Genomic DNA, 18,732 nt, shown 5'->3' with positions numbered 1-18,732 from the left:
TGATCTGCTAGTTTTAGTGCATATACTTGTCACAAATTGAAGGCTTAGCAAATATAAGAAATGATTGAGATTGCAGATTGTAGAGAGGCAAACTTTATTTCACAAACCCAAGGGGATAATTTACTTTTCATCTCCTCCCTCTTTCTCAAAATAGAGAACCTCCAACAAATGGTATATAAAGGAAAACAGAGCAAACAGAAGAGGGAAATTTTGCAATTTATTAACTCAAGCATGAAAGTACAGAAAATAAGCAGGGCTCAACTTACTTGGGAAAATAAGTCTGAACCTATTGCATTAAAACATGGTGTTGCACTAACCTAATGAGTTTTCAGGCAAATGAGGCATGAAACATTGCCAAAATATAAAGTCAGTAAAATATCCAAATTACTCTTTAATGTCATTATATGTTTTAACTTATTGGGAGCTGATAAAGAATAGGTTATTCCTAAATCTGCATTGCCAACAAAATAAGTAAAATTATTTTACAAAGAATGTATTATTCTGATAAAGTGTGAATAATGGCAGGTTGAAAGCAACTGAGATTCCAACATGAGATACATACACATATACCTAATTCATGGGAAAGCATTAACAAAACAGAATACATTTTTACTTCAATCATTCATTCCCTAGGAAATCAAGATATCACTTAGGAGATAAAACATGATAGTATATAAGCAATTTTGAGGATAGCATAAAATAACTAAGGATGCAATATATATATATTTTTAAGAAGAATTATTTACTGCTGCTGCTGCTAAGTCGCTTCAGTCATGTCTGACTCTGTGCGACCCTACAGACGGCAGCCCATGAGGCTCCCCCGTCCCTGGGATTCTCCAGGCAAGAACACTGGAGTGGGTTGCCATTTCCTTCTCCAATGCATGCAAGTGAAAAGTGAAAGTGAAGTCGCTCAGTCATGTCTGACTCTTTGCAACCCCATGGACTGCAGCCTACCAGGCTCCTCCATCCATGGGATTTTCCAGGCAAGAGTACTGGAGTGGGGTGCCATTGCCTTCTCCGAATTATTTACTAAATATATTTAAAAGATTTATTTAGAAAATAATAAAGAAAACACCTTTACTCTAGAGTTTACCCTAGAATTTTTCCATTATATTCTGGATATGGTTGAATATGGCATTTCCTTTTGAATATAGTCAAGTAGAATTCATGAAAAGTTTTGGATTATATTCTCAATAGTGCAAAACAGAAATGATTTATTCTAGAAATCCTGATTGTATTATCATACTGTCAAGTCATTAAAATATTATAAAATTTTGTACAGTTTAGCAAAGGATGGCACCTCATGGGTTTTTAAAATCCTTATTTAATATAGTTGCTTAATCTATTTATGAACCATTTGTCATTATTTCTAACACTTTAGTACTACTGGCTATTATGTGACAAACTCTTTTTTAAAAGAAAATTAATCCTTCATCCTTCACATCATCAAAGCAAGCTTGTCAGTTTGAAGCATCTTCAGTACTTGCTAGTAGATTTCATTTTGTATTTATTCTGCCCAGGTGAGGCAGGACGGACTACAATTTTTGCCTCTGCTAGCTCTCATCCAGTGTGTATTGACAGTTCATTTGGTTTCGGATGGTTCTAAACGATTCTCCACGCTCGGGTAGACGTGCTTATCTGTGAATGAGAAGGTTCCTTCTGTGCTCTTGTTTCTGTCACCTTGTGCTGATTTAAATGCCCTTGATGTTCTAGAATCGTATGACAGTGAGAAGATATCAAAAAGGAGTTGGCCCAGCAAGAAGGAGAGAATTTCTCCTTTCCCTGACTCTTTACTGGGCCTGAATTCCTGCTTCTGACAGGAATGAGAAATTGCTTGCTTGATTTTCAGTCCACCACACAGACGGTAGTCTGGCCAGAAACTCCATCATAGCCATGGCTCTCTTTCACCCCCTCCCAGGCTGGCCAGCTAGCATTTATTTAATCTTTTGTACCCATGTCCCTGTCTTCATCTTAACTACCACATCTGGGACCCACGTTTTCCCTTACTTGCCTTACCTGCCTTTGCGCTTACTCTCTTATCTAATACTTCCTGAATGAATCCTGTTGTTTTCCATTTTTCTTCTGGGGCCAAAGCTAACACCACCATACCTCAGGCATTCTGTGGGCTCATTTGGGCTTTAAAGGTTCTAGTATAAATCAGAGATAAAATTCCCAATGAATCACAGGTAAGTTTTAATACCATTAACAAGTAAAGAAAAAAATGTACTTGAATAGAAAGGAAATTTACTGGAGGCTCTTTAAAATCTGCCTGTGATTTTATGGTATTGGAACACATAATCTAATTTTCCATTGAGTCTCAATGACTAGAGAGGAAGGGGAACTACCTAAAATATTAGTCATATCTAATATTTTAATATGTAAGCTTCCCTTACTGGTATTAAATACAAACTGATGTGAAGGGCAAACTGCTTTGAGGTTTGTTCAGTGTGAGAAAAATAAAACAAATATTTCCCTGTACAAATAAGTTTGCTTATTTAACTGTTACACAAAATTAAGCAGATTTATTTACTGATTCTGTTCTTATGTGTTAATATGCATTGTGAATCTCCAGAAGGAAGGCTTTATCAGGCAGTTTCCTGAGCCCGAGTAAGCATGCATATTTCTTCTCAGAACACAGACTGTGAAGTCAGCTCTAGCAAGTGGCCCGTGGGTAGTTCATAATTCTGTCTACTGCACAGTACAATTTAAGCCCCACCCTCCTGAACTGTTGAATAGCCAAATTATAAATTCCAGATCAAATATCCATGAGAGTATAATCAATACCAAATACATTACTGTACTTATCAAAGTTTTCCTGCCATAATTCAGACTTTGCTATTCTGCTCATGTAAAGACCTCTCCCAAATTAATGATGCCATAAATCCTTAGAAAAAAGCATACTCTGGCTACCTTATTATAGTATGGCATATATTCCCAGTCTTTTGGAGAGAGTCAGAGATTGCGGACCCAGATTAGACTTTTTAGTGGTTATGCCACTGCTTCTTGCCTTAGTTGATATTATTCCCTCAGTCTTTAATATCATCATTGAAGTTTCTTGCAAAAACCCCAGAGAATGAAGAGGAGGGGTTGTCAGGTCACGTAAATTGAGCAAAGCAGAGAAGGGCAGGAATACAAGTGCAACCCAGCCTCAGATAGAGCAAGGACTCCCTCCAGCTGCCAGTGATCTCTGCTTTTGTCTGCTTGTTGGCTGAGTTCTCTCTTCTGCGACTTCACTTCTTCCCTGTGGCCTTGAATATGGCTGCAAAAAGCTTGTTGCCTGACATTTTCCTTGCTTCACCATCAAAGAACTGAAGACTCGACATTCTTTTCCTTCTAATTGAAGGAAATTGAGAAAATCATGAAGAAAGAATATGATTGGCCCATCTGATGTCATTTTCCACCTGGGCCAATCATGATGGCCCAAGAAGCAGGACTGTTGAGGAAGATGGCATTTCCCTGTTAAGTGCAATCATGGGGAGGAGGGCCATGTTCTACAACAGGGAGGTTGCAAGACTCAGCAGAAGCAAAGGAGGTGAACAGTCTCTCAAACAGTCAACATCTCCCTCAAATGTTCTTTGTCTTTACTAGCTGACTCCATCTCTTTCCCAGGAATCACCCCAACCACCTTAGAAACCTTCCCCAGACTTTCCTGAAGTAAGTAAGCAAGCAAGTGTTAGTTGCTCAGTAGTCCCCGACTCTTTGCGACCCCATGAACTGCAGCCCACCAGGCTCCTGTGTCCATGAGATTTTCCAGGCAAGGATACTGGAGTGGGTTGCCATTTCCTTCTCTAGGGGATCTTCCCAACCCAGGGATCGAACCCAGGTCTCCCACATTGAACAAAGTTAAATGGAATTGTCCAAGCCAAAATACTGGAATGGGTAGCCTTTCCCTTCTCCAGGGGATCTTCCCAAACCAGAGATTGAACCCAGGTCTCCTGTATTGCAGGTAGATTCTTTACCAGCTGAGCCACAAGGGAAGCCTAAGACTTTCCTGATCACCAGCCCAAATATTCTGAGAGCTTGTGGGGCTCAGTGAGTGAGGGCAAAAAAAAGATACGAGAAGAATGAGCAGAGCAAACTATGTTTACTTCACTCACATACTTAAGGTTAGTTGTCTTTCAGGGAGCCTCCTCTGTGATGTTGGTATGTGCAAAACAGGAACATCTGTGCTTTAACTTTGCAACTTGCAAGGGAATCAGTTTCCCAGGGGTGATTTGTGTCTGTCTAGGATGATTTCTTAAATCTCTTCCAGTCCAGTGATTCTGGTAATTGTCCTTGTTCCTAATGTCCTGCACTTGTGACATTCAAGCTCAGTTCCAAATTAGTGTCTTCTTTCTCTCCCCTCCTGGAAGATTGAAGAGGAGAAGGGGGAGGAGACATGTTCTTCTGTCTGAACATCACCAGTGTGGATCTCTTGTACTTTTATTGAAATTTCAAGCATTATGATTCTGCCACCACTAAAACTTTGGTAGCATTACTTGCTGTCTGTGGGTGGCCTAAACTTGTATACTTATAATAGATTGAAGAAGGGAGTTGTGAATTTCACTGGATAAAGTTTCATTTGATAAATTAATACTCAAAAAGGACATTTTAAAACATATTTTATTTCTTCTAATGTCTATTGCATGGTGATATCAATGAATAGTTCATAAAATTTCACTGTTAGATCTAAGCAAAAATTTAGCAATCACTTGCATATACTGTCATTTTTAAAGATGAGAAAAAAAGAAGATGACAGACACAGCCTGTCACCCAGCTGGTAAGAATAATAGTTGAAAAACTAGGGATCTTAGCTCTTTCCAGGACAGAGATTTTTCTAGTTTACATTTATAATGGTTCTTACATTTTAAATCAAGCAGGTAATTAGAAAACTGATGTTTCATTAATTTATTTAGGTTAATCAGTGTGGAAAAGAGTAATCAGTAGATCAGTAAATGTATGGTAGTAAATGTAGAAATAGTGTTAAAAGAAGAGTTAGCCCCAGGGATTTTCCTCTTGAAATTACTTGATACAAACACAGTTGTAATTTTCTCTCGTTTTCTCCCTTCCTCCCTCCCTCTCTTCTCTTGCTCCCATTCTTCTTCTATGTAATGATCATTTTAAGTGATCAGGTTGCATCTGGGTATCTGGTAGCCCTGAATTAACCATATTTCCCCAAGAAATGTACTTTTATTTTCAAGAATAATATTGTTTAATTTGGGAAGAGCAAATACATTCATATAGCAAGATATGTCAATTATGGATGAAAATCACAGAGGCTTGACGTGGAAACATCTTTCATTATTCATTTCAAAGGTGTAATGAATTTTGAGAGGAAGAGTTTATATTTGCTTACATTCGTATAGAAATGTTTATAGACTGTAAAGCACTTTCATCTATATATAATCATATTTGATTAAGGTTGCAAGATTAACAACAACAAAAAAAGAGCATGCAGTTAAATTTGAATTCCAGATATATAACAAATACAATTTTAGTGTAAATATGTTTTAAATATTGCATGGCACATACTTATACTAAAAGTTATTCCTTGTGTGCCTGAAATTCAAATTTAACCAGTTTTTGTGTATTTTATTTGGCAGCTCTGTATTTGGTCTTCTGATAACTGTAAATTTGGTAAGACAATCTCCCCCATTATATAGATGAGGACCTTAAATCTGAGTTGCTTTCTATGTGTCAGATCCCAAGCTATTCTTGAGCATGAGATGATGCATAATTCATAGATCCTGCCTTAAGGATACTACAGTCAAGTCACCAGGAAACAACTCATCAGTGTGAGGTGTGTAATAATAGAGGAAAGAATACAGTGCTATAGAGTCTTATAGAAAGGACACCTACCTCAATATTGGCTAATTGGGAGATTTCGCAAAGTGGTGACATCCATTTTGAATCCTGAATGCTGAGTAAGAATTAGGTTCACATGAGGTTGGGGGAGGACAAAAGAAAGAGGAGAAACATGATTCTGGTACCATTTAAGAAGCTGTGCAGATTCAGTATCACTGGCTGGAGGACATGCTTTGAGCGGAGAGTGGTGATAGGTGAGGCTAGGGAGGTGTGTAAGAGTCAACTCATTAATTGGTGTGCCTAATGCAATTTTTATTTTTCTTTGGGGCAGGATTTACCCTTCAGAGTGAGACGAAATGATCCAGTTTAAGCCTTAGTATGATCACCATGTCACAGAGGAGATAGTGGATTGGACGGGCAAGACTTAAGGAAAATCATTCATTCACCATATTTTTATTGAGTGTTAGCATTGAAATAGATACAAATTGGGAGACTAATAATTTCAGTGGCAAATGAAAGTGATAAGAACTAAGATAATGACCATAGTGATGAAGAGGAGTAGAATTTTGGGGAGATATTAAGCAGGTGAATCAACAGTAATTGATTATTAATAAGGCTTGGTAGTGAGGCAGAGAGGTAAGTGAAGCTGCTGGAACCTACATGGACAAGTGACATCTTTGCTAATGTAGGCACCAATGTCACATGGGGAGAGATAAAGCTTTTTCAGTTTTGAATATATTTGTTTTGATGTGTCCTGGGACTTCCAGGAGGAGTGTTAAGGAGGGTAGTTTTGTAAACTACTAAGAAAGGTTTGGGCTGAAGGTTATGATCTATGGATCATGTACTTATTAGAGCTGCCTATTAAAATAATAGGTGAAAATTAGATCACCCAGGGAGTGTTTGGAGTCCAAAGCTTATTTGCCAGACAGAATCTCCAAGGAAAATCAACATTTGAAAAGCAAAATGGGAAAAGGAAGCTAACAATGCAACAACAGCTGCAAAGGAAACTCAACGAGAATGCCAAGACAATAGGAAAAAAAACTCAGGAAGAAGACTCCTTCAAAGATGTCAAAGTCCAGCTTGTCAGAATTTGAGGACTGGCATAGTAAAACAAGGAATGGAAAAAAGGATTCCATTTCCAGCTTTACAACAAAGGTCACTGATGATCTTGGGTTAATCAGGACTGGCTGAGAAAATGAGGTGAACTCTGTCTCTAGGCGGAGAAGTAAATTGTACCACTGGTGGGACCCAATTGTAAATAGAGTTGTGTGGAGGTTAGGAAGATCAGAATATTTGCTTAACTCTGTTCCTTGGAACATTAATACTGTGAGATACTTCCTTAAAAAAAAACCTGGAGCAAAATAAATTTGGGAGGAATTGCATATTATGTTGATTACCTGGAGAAGAAAATGGCAAGCCACTCCAGTATTCTTGCCTGGAGAATCCCATGGACAGAGGAGCCTGGCAGGCTACAGTCCATGGGGTCGCAAGAGTCAGACATGACTTAGAGACATAACCACTACCACATATTATGTTAGTGTATTTAATAGTCTGAAAAGTTCTGAAGCAATGAAACCTACTTAAAATTCTAGTGTTTCTCATATATATTTATGTGATAACAACAAATATCATAGAAGTTTAGGAAGTTCTGGCCTAGCAAATGAAGCCATGGCTATAAAAGGTGAACAGACTTGTCCTAAAGAATATATGAAATACCAATAGTTTTAGCTTATAATTGTTTTGACAAGGGTATATTTTAATGAGTTCTACAAATTAACCAATAAGGTGATTCCCCCACCTCCAAGGAAAACTAAAAAAAAAAAAAAGAAAACAACTTAAAAAGAATAGTGCTATTTGTAACCATAAAAGATTCATACAAACTATGAGTTATGTAAAGAGAAAAGAAAAATCAAGTGTAATCGTACCACTCAGCTATGATCATTGCTAATACATTTCACATATGTACACTTAAAAAAGTAAAAATGAGAACACATCATTTATATTGTTTGGTAATCTAGATCCTCCCCACCCGCTGTGTCCCACGGGTCAAAAGACCCGTAGATTATATCCTTAGTATTGCCTTTTGGGAGTTTTGTGGTCATAAGTCATATGAATATTTTCCCCTATTCTGGAAAGATTTGATTAATAAGCTGAATTATTGTCTCTAGAGCTTGGTCATAACTATTTTATCTTATGAGATAGTTTATATGCTTCACAACTAGGATAGAATCAGTTGCATAAAATATTCTGCAAAATTCAGTGTTTCATATCCTCTGGCAAGGAAAATTGTGCATGCTTGCCATTTTGTACCATTTTGCTTAGAGGATTTAAGTGACCTGGATGTCTGTGGATTTTGGCCATGAAGAAAACTCTGCTGGTGGTGAGAAATGTGCTCTCCCCACAAAGAATTTAAATAAAAAACAATGGTCCCAAAGAAGGGGTGAGAAACATGCATGGAAATATGTGGTCTGAATCTTGATCTCATAGTCATGTGTATATTTAAAAAATAGTTGAGGTTGGCAAAGAAAAGGCTAACGTTACCTAAAAAACAGGAGTATCTTTTTAAGTCTCCACATAGAGATCAACACTGTCAATTAATATTTTTTGATGATCCATCTTAGAGACAAATTTCAGCTTATTTAATTAATTCCTTGTTAGCGAGCATTTAGGGAGTTAAAGTTGTTCGTTATTCTATAGTACTTTTGCAAAACATAGTCTCAGACATATACACTCAAATGCACACATATATACACTCATAATCTTTTCGCATGGTTCCATTGTTTTACCCTTTGGTATAAATTTCAGAAGCGGGAATACTGGGCCAAGGGGAATATACACTAGGTTCGATGCATGATACTGGATGCTTGGGGCTAGTGCACTGGGACGACCCAGAGGGATGGTATGGGGAGGGAGGAGGGAGGAGGGTTCAGGATGGGGAACACATGTATACCTGTGATGGATTCATTTTGATATTTGACAAAACTAATACAATTATGTAAAGTTTAAAAATAAAATAAAAAAAAAAAAGAAATCATGCTGGAAAAAAAAAAAAAAAGTTAAAATCATATATAGTGCTAAATGGCTTTTCTGAAAGGCTATCCCAATCTAAACATAAAACAGCAGTGGGTGTTATTAAGTGTTTTAATATTTTCCATTATAAGTAAGCTAACATTTAATTTTAATTTCTTTGATTAACAGTTAATCAATAATGAATCTGAATATCTCTTCACATGTCAATGGGCTATATTTTTTCTTTTACTTCTTTTGGAGTTACTTGTACGTATTTCTTGACCATTTTTCTTTTGCTGCATTTACCTTTTATTGATTTTTAAAATACATTAGTACTTTAATGTAATTAAATTTGTATTATATTAAAAATATGAAGCCTCTGTCCATGATATGTGTTCTTAATATTTTTAAACTAATTTCCCATTTTCTTGTAATTTTGTTAATGACTATGTTCACTGTTGCAGGTGAATATATCTGTCTTTAGTTTATGGGTTTTGGCCTTCATATTTTGCTTTAGAAATATTTTGACATCCCAAGTTTATAGTTATAGAAATGTTTATCCAGATTTCTTTCTAGTTTTTTAGTTTCTCATGTTTTTGACCATCAATATGGTATAAAACAGATACTCTCAGCCCATCTTTCAGCTTTATCTAACTCTCAACTTCATCAGATGTAGCAAAGTTGGCAGATAGGATAAGGCTTAGAGGCATCAATTTGACTTTACACATCATTGAAACAAATAAGAAACCCCAGTATTTTTACATATCCTGGTTATCATTTTGCTACAACCAAGTCAAAATATTCATGTTTAAATGGGTTGGTCAATTCAATTGCTAAAAACGTATTCAGGATGGGCACAGAAATAACTTTTTCCTATGGGGATTTTCATAATTTTTACTCTCAAGTGTATGAAACAATGAAAGTACTTCCCCCCCACCCCTGCATTTAAATGTCTCAAATGACTTTCAACTTTTTTGAAGGCCCACTACAGTAATATTTTGCAATACTGAAGAAGACCAGATTTACACATTTTGTTTTTCAGAAAACCTTTGCTGAGTACATGGAAAGAATTGGCTCGTAAGTGTGATGACAGCAGTAGACATCTGCTGTTTTGGCTTCCTCACCATTTCTTCTTCCTTCTGTACCGGCCCACCAGTTTTCCTTGGGGAAATATCCTCCCCTCAGCTCCATGTAGTCCTCTGGGTGCTCTCTCTTTTCGGCATCAGGGATGGGTGTATAACCAGAACAGCCAATTAGATTACATGTTTCTCTCTCTTGGTCTTCATGATTTGTTCAATGATAGTCATGATTCAAAACTAGGATAAGCTTTTCTTAAAATGTGATATATCAGCCTTTGAATTGGTGTGTTGGGGAAGGGAGGGTTACTTTTTCTTTTGGATGATAAACTGTATTGAAAATGTCAGTTAGAGCTTATTAAAGTCATGTTCTTTACTTCTTCTGTAAAAGAAATTGAGATCAACTTGGAAAGAAGAGGAGAAAGAGGTGAGGTGGAGCAGTGGGGACCTGAATCTAGCTAAGCCTGAAATGAGTACTAAACCCTCGACTCATAGATATTTACCTAAGAAATTAGCTTTAAAAAATGAGGTTAAATTGTTACTGCTTTTTTTGTCACTTGCAACTGAAAGATTTTTGATTAATACCTCAGTAAAGTCACAGTCTTGCAGATGCTCAAGATTATTATTTTTGAGTAGATGCTGATGGCTTGATTTTATACTTTGATATCTGGATAAATAGGAATAGGGTGAGGAAAAAACATGATTTTGAAACTGTGAGATAATACTCTAATAAAAGGGCCTGAGAATTATTTTCTGATTTGCTACTGATCGATTGTGTAAGTCTTTTCTGAAAATGGCTGTATCATTAAAGAATGATTTTGAAGTGATGCTAAGAGTTGGGTGGGTCACTAAACTATGCTCTCCACAGCCTCCTCCGGTGAACAGTAGTAGCTCTTTAAGATGCAAATTGTCAAACACAGGTGTTGTGATAGGGATTGATTAAATGGTTCCAAATGGCTGGAATTCCCTAGAGAATGTGGTCATGCAGTAGATGGTGTCATTGCCCTGTGGTTAAGCGGTCTATTTAGAGATGGGTTTGTGGTGCTGGGTTACCATGATTGACTTACTCTTGAAGCACACTATCCAGGGCATAGAAACCACAGAGCTGTTACTCCTCTTTTTACACTGCTGATTTTTGAATACCAGATAGTAACGTTCAAACCCTAGTCTTTTAAAATCAGAGTAGTAAAATGCGTGTTACCACTTTAAGATGTTAAATGTGACTTTCAAAAGGAAAAATCCTTCAATTTTTTTAAAAAATCTTTTTACATGATACATTTCACACTTTTAAAAAGGCATGTAAAAATTTAAGCAATTGAACAGCTTGGATGGCAAGTCCTTTATTACTTCCTCCTTTCCTTCTTCTTTTTTTTCCTCTTTTTTTTTTTTAAAGAAAGACATAACAATTTGGCTGTGGTGCTGGTTGTAACACTATTTTCAGCTAAAGTGGGTGTGTCATTCTGCTTTCACTGTTGCTTTATTATCCTCATAAACCCATTTCCTCTTCTCAATCAGATATCCATTATGATAACACATCACTTCAGAAATATAGACTAGTAGAGAAGAGAGAAGGTGAGTTTGTGTCATTAGCTTTGTCTTTTCTTGGGTCTTTTAACTAAATATCTCAATGGCTTTGGTAACATTTCTCAGAACATTCATGTTTGAACTTGGCAGTGATGTATTATAAATGTAAATGAAATGGGAGGGGATAAATAATGAGGTAAATGAGGATTTAAGAAGAATTGGTATGTGTGAGGGTACTGTATTTCTTCAAAATTTTTTATTAAGGCATAAAATAAGAATAAAATGATCTTAAATTTTAAGTGAAATGATTTTTAATCTTCACATCTGTGTATACCGATACAGTCACCTCCCAGGTCAGCATGCAGAGTATTTCCAGCACTTCAGTAGCTTTCCATTCCAAGTCAATACCTGTCCTAAAGATAACTTTATTTTGACCTTTGTCATCACATAATTGTGTTTGCTCTTCTTGAACTTCTATAAATGGAAACAATATAGCATAAAATGTTTTTGTTTGTGTGGCTACTTAAGTGTAATATTTTTCTGATAGTTCATCATTATTATTGAGTGTAGCTATATGTTTTTCTTTATAAGATTGTACCATAATTTGCTTTAGTTGCAAGAAATTACCACAAGTAAGCAAATCTATAGAGAAAGAAAGTAGATTAGTAGTTGCTTCCTCTTGAGGAGGAAACAGGAATTAACTCTAAAGTAACATGAAGGATCTTACTGCAACTTTGTAAATTTACTAAAAATCACTGAATTGTACATTTTAAGTTGGGTGAATGTTATGAGATTTAAATATTTCACTTAAGTTGTTAACAGTTTATTTATCCATTGAACAGTTAATGGACACATGCATTCCAGTATTGCACTATTATGAGCAAAGTTGCAATAAGCATTTTTAAATGTGTTTTTTGGTAAACATATGGACTCATTTAAGTTGGAGTGGACTTGTTTAGTCATAGAACACATAATTTTCATGTTCATTTCTTTTTATAATTCTTATTATAGTGCAGTATTTGTTTTATTTATTGCTAAAAGTTTTACATTTTATTATACTGTTAATCTTTTTAAAAAAGGAACCCAGAATGATCATACTTACTCCCCATAATGGAAAAATGGTAGCATCCTACCATTTGTTTTAGATATTTTCCTTTATTTTTAAAAGAAATAAAACTTTATGGACACAATTTACATTTCTTTCTAATCTTCTACAAACTTACTGTCTTCTCTTCCTTTCCAGAAGCCTCAACCTTCATAAAGTTGGTATATTATTCCTGTTTAGTTTTTTCTTTTTGGTACTTATTTTATACATATATATTTACATATATGTGTGTGTATTTACAAATACTTTCACAATCAGTATATAGCATTGTTATGTAACAACAAGTAAGCCTGTTCATTGGTATTTGGCATAAAGTAGGTATTTATCAAGTATTAGAGAAATAAGTCTATTAAAATAGCAGTTAGTTTTAGATTGCAAAAACTAAAGGCATACTTAATGCAAAAACCTTGAAACTATAGAAAGACAAGGGAGCAAAAACTATAATCTCTTCTAATCTCACCACTTTAGCACAAATTTTATTAATATTTTGTCATATTTTAATAATTGTTCATATATACATTTTAAATAAGTTCTATATTGAATATGCTTCATTTCTAAATTTAAAAATAATAATAAAAATTAATATGTATTTTTTGTTTCCTCTGTTGCAGAAAGTTTTACTAAGCACTTTATATACATTATTTCATTAAAATATTTTGTGACTGTGTTTATCTACTACATGATTTTTGGTGACTGCATTGCTTTTATTGTATGGATTAATCATAGTTTAACAATTCTCCATTTTCAAACAGTAGTTTGTTTCCAAATTTTTACTTTTATAAGTAACAAATAAAAGAAATTCCTTATATATATAAATACCTTACAAGAAATTTCATATATGTACTAAAAAACTAAGATCATGGCATCTAGTCTCATCACTTCATGGCAAATAGAAGGGGAAAAGGTGGAAGCAGTGACAGATTTTATTTTCTTGGGCCCCTAAATCACTGCAGACAGTGACTGCAGCCATGAAATTAAAAGATGCCTGGTCTTTGGAAGGAAATCTGTGACAAACTTAAACAGCATATTAAAAAGCAAAGACATCACTTTGCCAACAAAGGACTGCATGGTCAAAGCTATAGTGTTTTCCAGTAGTCATGTACAGATGTGAGAGTTAGACCGTAAAGAAAACTGAAAAGTAAAGAACTGATGCTTTTGAATTGTGATGCTGGAGAAGACTCTTGAGAATCCTTAAGACTGCAAGATGATCAAACAAGTTAATCCTAAAGGAAATCAACCCCGAGTATTCATTGGAAGGACTGATGCTGAAGAGCCAATAATTTGGCCACCTACTGTGAAGAGTCGACTCATTGGAAAAGACTGTGATGTTGAGAAAGTTCAGTTCAGTTCAGTTCAATCGCTCAGTTGTGTACGACTCTTTGCGACCCCATGGACTACAGCACACCACGCCTCCCTGTCCTTCACCAATTCCCAGAGTTTACTCAAACTCATCTCCACTGAATTGGTGATGCTATCCAACCATCTCATTCTCTGTTGTCCCCTTCTCCTCCTGCTCTCAATCTTTCCCAGCGTCAGGGTCTTTTCAAATGAGTCAGCTCTTTGCATCAGGTGGCCAAAGTATTAGTTTCAGCTTCAACATCAGTCCTTCCAATGAACATTCAGGACTGATCTCCTTTAGGATGGACTGGTTGGTCTCCTTGCAGTCCAAGGGACTCTCAAAAGTCTTCTCCAACACCACAGTTCAAAAGCATCAATTCTTCGGCACTCAGCTTTCTTTATAGTCCAACTCTCACATCCGTACGTGACTACTGGAAAAACCATAGCCTTGACGAGACAGACCTTTGTTGGCAAAGTAATATCTCTGCTTTTTAATATGCTGTCTAGGTTAGTCATAACTTTCCTTCCAAGGAGCAAGCGTCTTTTAATTTCATGGCTGCAGCCACCATCTGCAGTGATTTTGGAGCCCCCCAAAACAAAGTCTGTCACTGTTTCCACTGTTTCCCCATCTATTTGCCATTAAGCAATGGGACCGGGTGCCATGATCTTAGTTTTCTGAATGTTTGGCTTTAAGCCAACATTTTCACTCTCCTCTTTCACTTTCATCCAAGAGGCTCTTTAGTTCTTCTTCACTTTCTGCCATGAGAGTGGTGTAGTCTGCATATCTGAGGTTATTGATATTTCTCCTGGCAATCTTGCTTCCAGCTTGTCAGTAACCTCAAATATCAATAACCTCAGAGGTGGTCTGCTATTCCCATCTCTTTCAGAATTTTCCACAGTTTATTGTGACCCACACAATCAAAGGCTTTGATGCTGAAAAAGATTGAAGACAAAAGGAGAAGTGGGAGGCAGAGGATGAGATAGTTAGATGGCATCACTGACTCAATGGACATGAATTTGAGCAAATTCCAGGAGATAGTGAGGACAGGGAAGCCTGGTATGCTGCAGTCCATGGGGTCTCAAAGAGTCAGGCACAGCTTAGCAACAGAACAACAACAACAGAAATATATGGATTTGGGCTTTCCATATGGCTCAGTGGGTAAAGAATCCTCCTGCAGTGCCAGAGACGCGGAGATGTGAGTTTGATCCCTGGATAGGGTAGATCTCTTGGAGCAGGAAATGGCAACCCATTCCAGTATCCCTGCCTGAAGAATCCCATAGATGGAGGAGCATGGTGGGCTACAGTCAATAGTGTCACAGAGAGCTGGACATGACTGAAGCAACTATGTACACACACGTATATGGAATTTGTATATATTCCTTGTATATAACTTATTTCCTTAGGTAAAAGCCCTAGAACTACAGGCCCAAGGAATAGGTACATTTTAGAGTTCCGTGATTTGTTTTGCCAGAATAAACTTTAGAAAAGTTGTACCTTTTAGACTCTCACCTGTGGTATAGGAGATGAGCTTAAGAGAAAGAAGTAGATTTTGTCCCAATATAAGATACAACCTTTTAACAGAACAGCTGTCCTGAAGATATTCAAGTAGATATTGAATAAATATCTGTCAGGGATGTTGGAATTTTGAATGGCAGTTGGTTTAGATTTTAATGACTGTTTCAACTCTCAAATTTGTAAAGGTACAATTTCCTGTTCCTCATCCTCACTGCTTAATTCTCTCAAAACAACATTCTAATAAAGACTTGTTGATCTTGATGCCAAGATTACCTTCTGGTTTCTACTTAAAATTCTCATTTGGTCTTATGTTTGCATTTCCAAGTGAATAAAAATAAGATTTCTTCATGACTAATTTATTTCTAAAAAAAGCATCAGTACTATATCCATAAAACTGATCCCATAGGAAGGATTCTTTTTAAAATTATATTTCAGCACCTTGATAAAATTTCTACTCATTTTTTTGTGTGCTGGGAAATGGACTACATGTGGTTAATATTTGATCCCTGTGAGATTAAAATCTATTTGAGAAAGTTCTTTCAAATAATCATAATGAGAATACAAATCTTGGTAATAAAAACTAGAAAAATAATGAACTTGTTAAGTATATTTTCACTGTGTTTTTGTACTGAACTCTACCAGTCCAGCATGGTTACTTAAATTTTAGGCTTATGTAAGATAAAGTGTTTAATCAAAAGATTGGCTATTCCGTAATTGAGCACAGTGGTAGTGAGTGCATTTTGTGAAGATATTGACACGGATATTGGGCTGCACTATCATGCATGTATAAAAAGTACAACAACATAAGTTCTTTGTCTTTGAACACTGTACAATCAATATTCCATTACCACAATGCTGGTTTCGCTATATTGTAGCTAAATTAGTGTGTCAGATATAGAAATGCTTAAACCAGACATTCAAGTAACAAGGATGATACAAGAATTCTAATTCTTTTCTCACCAGTTATGCATTTATCTTGTGTCCAAAGGCTTCTGAAAATACCTCTCAATTTAAAAGTCATTAAGATATTTATAAACATCTAAAGGAATATGGTAGTTTGTATTATTGTAAATAAAATTGTGGGACAGGAACCACATTTTAGTAACAATAATAATGACGTTTGTACAGAATCTTATAGTTAATATCCAGTGGATGTTAATATTCAACTTGATATAATTGTAAAACCTTAAAACTCAGGAAGTGAGGAATATTTAAAAATATATAAATGGAATATGGAAATGTTACTGAAATATTAATAAAGTTACAAAATTAATCTAAGGTATTCAAAGAATAGGTTATATATACATCTGAAAGTGAAAGTATTTGTCACTCAGTCTTGTCTGACTCTTTGGGATCCCAAGGACTGTAGTCCACCAGGATCCTCTCTCCATAGAATTCTCCAGATAGAACACTGGAAGGGGTAGCTATTCCCTTCTCCAGGGACTCTTTCCGACCCAGGGATAGAAGCCAGGTCTCCTTGCACTGCAGGCAGATTCTTTACTGTCTGAGCCATAATGGCTTTAGTAAGGTTGAATAATGGCAAACTGACTTTAAAAATATCCCCAATTCAGTTCAGTTCAGTCTCTCAGTCATGTCCTATTCTTTGCGAGCCCATGGACCTGGCAGCATGCCAGGTCTCCCTGTCCATCACCGACTCCCGGAGCTTGCTCAAACTCATGTCCATCAAGTTGGTGATGCCATCCAACCATCTCATCCTCTGTCGTCCCCTTCTCCTCCTGCCTTCAATCTTTCCCATCATCAGGGTCTTTTCTAATGAGTCAGTTCTTCGCATCAGGTGGCCAAAGTATTGGAGCTTCAGCATTAGTCCTTCTAATGAATATTCGGGAGTGATTTCCTTGAGGATTGACTTGTTGGATCTCCTTGCAGTCCAAGGGACTCTCAAGAGTCTTCTCCAACACCACAGTTCAAAGGCATCAATTCTTCACTGCTCAGCTTTCTTTGTGGTCCAATTCTCACATCCACACAGGACTACTGGAAAAACCATAGCCTTGACTAGATGGACCTTTGTTGGCAAAGTAATGTCTCTGCTTTTTAATATGCTGTCTAGGTTGGTCATAGTTTTTCTTCCAAGAAGCAAGCATCTTTTAATTTCATGACTGCAGTCACCATCTGCAGTGATTTTGGAGCCCAAGAAAATAAAGTCTCTCACTGTTTCCATTGTTTCCCCATCTATTTGCCATGAAGTGATGGGAGTGGATGCCATGATCTTAGTTTTCTGAATGTTGAGTTTTAAGCAAATATTTTCACTCTCCTCTTTCACTTTCATCAAGAGGCTCTTCAGTTCCTCTTCACTTTTTGTCATAAGGGTGGGGTCATCTGCATATCTGAGGTTATTATATTTCTCTTGGAAATCTTGATTCTAGCTTGAAAAACATCCCTAAAATTGATATTATTTGTATACTTTTGTCTGAATTGGATAAAAAATATTTTATAGATGAGACAACTATTTGAAATTTCTCTCATGTGTAACACGGAAAATGTGTGAAAGTTGCTCAGTCATGTCTGACTCACTGGGATCCCGCAGATTGTAGTCTACCAGACCCCTTTGTCTGTGGAATTCTCCAGGCATGAATACTGGAGTGGGTTGCCATTTCTTTCTCAAGAGGATCTTCCCAACCCAGGGATCAAACTCTGGTCTCTTGTATTGTAGGCAGGTTATTTACCATCTGAGCCACCACACATTTGTTGGCAGGTAGATCTGGAGACTATTCTATAAGGACAATTTTAGGTGACTACATGGAACAAATGACTTGCTGTTTTTCAGAAACTGCTTTTCTTTCAAGGTAGATATCCTAAGTGTTTTATGTCTCTTTTTTCTTTTTGTTTTTTATGGTTTCAAACAATAGAGATTCAAGTTGTTCCCACTCACAGTAGTTCAGAGTTAAGTAGTGTGGCCACAGATGGAGGGAAAATCCAACAATCTGGCCTCAGGAAGCATGAAAGATCAGGTCCTGGGGGAGGCCCTGGAAGCTTCAGCCACAGGGTCAAGAATGTCTAGTCTCTGCCCTTTAGCCTGACTCAGCCACTTTCCAAATGCCTGCTTTTCTTTTTATGTTACCCAACCCCCATGGTTTTTTTTGTTTGTTTGTTTTCTTTCTCTCTTATTTCTATATCTGCTTGTCAACAGGGAAAAAAGGAAAACACAACCTAAAAGTTGAGAATTATGTTTTATTTGGCAGACATACCAAGGACTTAAGCCAGGATGTAGCCTCTCAGATAGTTTTGAGGGACTGTTTTGAAGAGATAAGGGAGGAGTCAGGATGTATAGGAGTTTTTACAACAAAAACAAAGTAGTTGAAAAAGCAAAAGACTGCAGCTGCTGCTAAGTCACTTCAGTCGTGTCCGACTCTGTGTGACCC

At 36.5% G+C, this 18,732-nt stretch overlaps 1 long non-coding RNA gene across 2 annotated transcripts in view; it reads left to right on the top strand.

Annotated features, from left to right (window-relative positions):
• LOC113898184 overlaps positions 1-18,732 on the top strand; it is a 114,534-nt gene that overhangs the window by 28,368 nt on the left and 67,434 nt on the right. The gene's annotated exons all lie outside the window — the stretch shown is intronic.

The sequence above is a fragment of the Bos indicus x Bos taurus genome, chromosome 9 (assembly GCF_003369695.1).
Source record: "Bos indicus x Bos taurus breed Angus x Brahman F1 hybrid chromosome 9, Bos_hybrid_MaternalHap_v2.0, whole genome shotgun sequence".
Taxonomy (NCBI): domain Eukaryota; kingdom Metazoa; phylum Chordata; class Mammalia; order Artiodactyla; family Bovidae; genus Bos; species Bos indicus x Bos taurus.
This window is presented reverse-complemented; position numbering and strand designations above follow the sequence as displayed.